We start from the raw sequence: 6,000 nt of genomic DNA, 5'->3' as shown, positions 1-6,000 counted from the left end.
ATTTGGATGGACTTTGGATTTGGGATTTTTTCTAAAGCAAAGAACTAGATAGATTCAGTTGCAGTGGGGGAGCTTGGATGATTTTCTGATGAGGCAGTGACTACGCTAAGTATGCCTTGAGCTGGGAGATTTTTGCTTTTCTGGGATTTTGACCAAAGTTGGCAAACATTCATTCAAAAGCTATGAAAAAATAAGCAGACAAAAGTTTGGAGCAAGCACATCAAACACACCAACATCCTAGGAAGCTTTCTACAAGAATGAAATTTGGTTTAGCCAGGGAGTCCTCAATATACGCAAGGTACGTGAGGCCCAAATTCGTAGATGAAACTAAAATAATGTCACACAACTGAGAGGAGCGGTAACCCACTTCTCCTCTTTCACTTCTCAAGGGTATAAAGTTCCTTGAGGCTTAGCCCGAGTGACAAAATCTTGATCCCAAGAGAGGTGTCTTTCAATTCACCTCCTAATGTTTATACTTCGCCAGAACACTGGAGTTGAGGTTGTCCCAAGGGGTGATGAAATCCCCAAGTAGGCCTCCTAAAAAGTGTAAAACAAGACCACATACATGATCTTGGGTTCAAAAGACATGCGTTCATTCCAATTGATGATTTAGATTTTGTAAGCTATGATTGAAGACACTCATGATTATGACATACAATGTTTATTCCAACTTGACAGCGTCGTCAGCATAATGGAAATCAAGAGGTCGTCAACATAAGAAATGGAGCATTATTGAAATGTGTCAAAATCATGCAATGTTCATTGATTGTTAGGCATTCAAGATTGTGTTAAAGTGTTTTATGCCCAAATTTGAAGTGTGAGGTATAGCAATGATTAATCGATCCTTTGCATTCAAGATTGTGTTTTTTTGTTTTAAGCATGCATTCCAATAAAAACTTGATTGAAGATTGATTAAATGGCATTCATTCAATGAGAGATGTGTTTAAACATGCAAGTTCTTTCTAAGAGAAACCTACAAAAAACATGATTAGGTTTGTTGCTCCAACCTGCAATGCGACAAAACATCAATTGATTAGTCACCCAAAATCTTCCAAAATGAAATCTTAACTATGGTGATTTTTTTTTTAAAACTTTTTTTGTTATTTTTGATATGCGTAAATCAACTCAGAATAGTCCATATCCTATGGAACTAGTAAAAGTCAAATTTTAGTTTATACTCTCTTTTTTTCTTTTTTTTCTTTTTTAAATTTTTGATATGATTATGATTATGAGCTTAAAGATATGATGAGAAAACTTGCAAAAAACCAGTTAGAATAAAAATATGCACCAGAAAATGTAAAAAATTTGAAACAAATAGATCTCAGAGCGAACCCACGGGTTTAAGCTGCAATCCCGCAGGCACGAGAACATAGAAAAATGTTCCAGGAACGCGACACAGGACTGGTAAAAAAATGCAGGAAATGAGGTTGCGGGTTAAAATACATAGTATGATCCCACAAGAAAGTGATCCCATAGGCAGATTTCTGAGCATTCCCGCAGGAAAATTTGTTAGCGGGTTTGAGAGGTCAATGATAGGAATGAGGTTAAAAATTTGACCTGTTGAAGTTAGCATTCCCACAGAAAAATATATGTGATCCCGCAGGTGGTTCTACCATTCCCAAGAAGAAAATTTTGGCGGGGATGTAGAGAAAATTTTAGAATACGTGGCAGAAGCTATTTGGTGATGAACTGTGAACTCGCAGTCACAGGTTCGTGTTCCCGCGGTCGCGAGATTGCGAGATCGCAAAACAAGCTGATTTTGAAGTCTTCAAAAATGAAAAATGATGAGATGGAAAGGAGCGCGATTTCCAAAGGATGACCTGCGTACCTACAAAAATATCAGCAAACCTTTTGCAAAAACATACAAGCAAACCACATTAGATTTGGTTAGATATCAAAAAAAAGCTTAAAATTTGATTAGATTGACCCAAATGCAGGGTCCCACCGAGCGTGCCAAAATGTAGAACAAGATTTAGTGTGCAAAGAACATTAGCAATAAGGAAAACATTCACAAACATAAAATGATATTCCCATATAAGATTAGACAAAAGAAGGTGTAAGAGAGTGCAAACTAAGAGCAAGATCACTCCAAAAGCCTCCTTGATGTTGTAGATGCATCATTTGATGTAGATGTATGCTCAATAATATTGCTCAAACTTCAAATGGATGGATGGGGTGAGTGAAACAAGGTTTCAACAATGGATTCATGGAGTGATTCCAACATTATAATGGTATTTTGGTAGTTTTTGAGCTCTCAAAATAGCATTATAACTTTTCATGGAAGGTGGATTATTTTGTGAAGGAAGGAGGGTTCAATTTATAGGCAAGAGGCTTGAGGGATGGATGGCCAAGATGCAAAGATGATGAGATGTTGAGGGAGGGTCAAGATGCACTCAAAAGGGAGCACATGGATTGTGCTTGTTTAGCACCAATGGGGAGGTGACACTTGTCACAAGGAGGATGAGTGTGAGAGGATAGGATATGAGGTGGTCAAAGGGAGTAATGAGGGGAGGGTGAGTATGTAAGAATCATGAATGAAGGTGTAAGAGTCATTAAGAGGAGTGTAAGAGATATTTCAGGGTCATTTATGTTGGAGGGTGAGGGGAAGATATTTGTTGACTTTAGCTTGGGTTAGCAAGTCTTAACCCATGTTTATGATTGTGCACATGATTAGAAGGGGGGGGTTAGGTGTTGAGTGATTTGGCTTTGATGGGATGGGTTAGTTAGGTGGCTAAGTGAGTTTAGTATGGGTGAATGGGTTGGATTAGGGGTTAGGATAGGGTTTAGGAAGGCTTTTAAGATTTTAGATATTTTATTAAATATTTTATTCAATAAAATGGGGAGTATGGAATTAAATTGAATATATGTAATGGTTTATTCAATTTAATAGGGGAAGAGAGATTTAATTGATAAATTGATTTTGGGTGATCATTTCATTTTATAAATTGGACTATAGTTAATTAAATTAATTAATTAACTAGGGGATGACGATTAATTAATTAAATAGTAAATATTTAATCAATAATGTCCTAGGAGATGACTAAATATGATTACTTATTGATGTAATCATATTTAGGTGTCTACAGCACCTATCCTATATGTGCACCTATCCTCAACACCATTAAGGAAGGCATCAAATATCAATTCAAATAGACAGAGGAAGTAGATAAAGGGTTTGAGCTTTGAAAAAAAGGATTACAACCTTACCTACCCTAAGGTTTCCAAACTTCAATCAACTCTTTGTTGTGGAGTGTGATGTTAGTAAGCTAGCTATTGGAGTAATGTTAAGCCAAGAAAGACACCCTGTGGCAATTTTCTCTAAAAAGTTAAATGAAGAAAAATAGAGGTACCCTACTTATGAACTTGAATTATATGCAATGGTCCAAGCCTTGAAAAAGTGGAGGCACTACCTACTTCCAAAAGAATTTTTAGTTTATATAGACAACCATGCTCTTAGCTTCTTGAATGGGTAGGAGAAACTCAATCAAATGTTGGAATTCTTTAGAATAACTGAGAGGGGGGTGGGGTGTGAATTAGTTATCCAAGGACCAGATGTAAAATTATATTTTTTCACAACTTAGTGAACCCATATCCATAAAAATATTTTCAGCATGCATGCATCCATTAGATTGTGCAATCACTTAAACTTGTAGGTCACTATTAAATCAATTTGCAGAAATGTAAACATGAAGCATAATAGATTCAATAACACATTTGACACAATGATTTAAAGTGGAAACCCAATTTGGGAAAAACCACCAGTAACATGCTACTCATTCTCACTCTTTTGAAGTGATGCCCTGTTAAAGGCCAACCCTATTAAAGGTTACAATACACACTATTAAATGTGAACTAGTTAAAGGATTTCAATCACCCTATTAGGAGTGAGCCTTATTAGATTTACTTTAATCCAAAGGATTTACTTTAGACTGATACAATGATTAGAAAGTAATAGTAAGGCTTGATCTCATAACAACTTACAACACACTTGCAAATTACAGATCTCTATTTTAGTCCTCCATTCTAATTGGCTTTCACACACTTTAGCTCTGATAGCTTGTTCACTCAACTAATTTTCTACTCAACTTGTACTAACTTTACTTGGCACCTATTGTCCGTTCGATCAAGCTTGACAGACTCAATTCTTCCTACTTGTTCTTCGAGACTTAGTTAATGTATCCAACCTTTGTAACCTTAAGTAGATAATTAGTGTACTATATCATCACTGTCTTAACTAATCTTTGTACTCCTTTTTCATACCATAACTCAATATTTTTCTCTGGGTTTTTTTAATCTCATTTGATCAAATCCTCTGCATCAATCAAACAAATGATAATACTTCAATCAACTAAACAATTATCTTACCAACAAGTAGTAGGTTTGACAAAAGTGAACAAACAATGGTTGAAACACATTCTCATACTTGTATCAATCTATTTTCAATAATCTCCCTCTTTGGCATTGACGGCAAACTAGTACCAACAATAATACCAAAAAGAAATTAATTCATCGTACTAAAATCTGATGCAAGCAAGGGAAGAATAACTAGGGCCAAAGGCTCACCCAGCTATCCAAACCACCCTCCTAGAGTTAACACAATAGAAGAAAACACAAAGAACAAAAACCAAAGGAGGAAGAAGAGGAAAATACTTTTATTGATTCATCAAAATATCTTTATACATGCCCAACTGTAAGGCCTTCTAGGTTATGGCCAAATATAGATACATTCACATTCAAAGATCCAATAGAAAATTCTCAATTTTAGTTCTGCTCTCTAATCCTCTCCCCAAAAACTTACCTAACTCTAAGCCTAAGCACTCTATTTATACTTGCCAAAATAGCTTACAGAAGATTCTAGAAAATTACGTAAGAGGAAGGCCAACCCAACAATGGTCTGGACACATCCCAAGAAAAGATCTTAACATAAATTTCATATTCAAAATAAATCTTGCAATTCAACTCACAGAAATCACATCCAAATGCTGACACTCAGCATTCACTAGATAACTTGGCACATATTGGAAAAATAGCACTCGGCATCAACCAGAAACTAGCAACTTGGCATCAATTGGAAACTAGTAACTCAACATCAACTAGAAACTAGTAACTCGACATCAACTAGAAACTGGCAACTCGGCATCAACTAGAAACTGGCAACTCGACATCAACTAGAAATTGGCACTCGACATCAACTAGAAACTGGCACTTGGCATCAACTAGCAAAATGAACAAAAAGTGCAAGATTACAAGGAAACCCAAGATGCTCCTAAATCAAACAACTAGGGTTGGAGAAAAAAATGATTCTCCTAAATCATGCAAGTGTCACAACCTAAGCTGAATCCAACTCAGATTGAGAAATCCATGTAGCATCTTGAATTGGCCTATTCTTCCATTTCACCAAATACTCATAGTAATCTTTCCTTCTTGTACTCTTACCAATTCTCTGATCCAATATTTGTTCAACTTCTTCAATCTGCTTCTTAGGATAATCATCAAGTACAGCAACTTCATCATCTGACTCATGGTACTTATACATATCAGCAATATTGAATATAGGAGATATATCCATGTCATCAGGTAACTCAACTTCATAAGCATTACCATTGTCAAACTTCTTCAAGATCTTACAATGTCCAAATTTCTTCATCTTCAGCTTGCTGTATGTTCCAACTGGGAACCTTCCTTTCTTTAGATGAACCATCACCTCATCACCAACTCAAAAATCATGATGTCTTCTAGATTTATCAGCATTCTTCTTATACTTATGATTACTTTGTTCCAACCTCAATTTCACTTCCTTATGCAATGACTCCATAAAATCAACAAATTCTTCTCCTGCAGTGCTTTTCTTTTCTTCATTAGCAACACCTCTCAAATCTAATATACCTCTAGGATACATTCCAGTAACAATCTCAAAAGGTGTCTTCCCTATACTCCTATTCACATAATTGTTATATGCAAATTCAACTTGTGCCAACACTACTTCCCAATTACTTCGCT

This window comes from Cupressus sempervirens, chromosome 3, assembly GCF_028749045.1.
Source record: "Cupressus sempervirens isolate cs-2001-9-10 chromosome 3, ASM2874904v1, whole genome shotgun sequence".
NCBI lineage: Eukaryota > Viridiplantae > Streptophyta > Pinopsida > Cupressales > Cupressaceae > Cupressus > Cupressus sempervirens.
The sequence above is the reverse complement of the archived record's forward strand: the minus strand, read 5'-3'. Positions refer to the sequence as shown.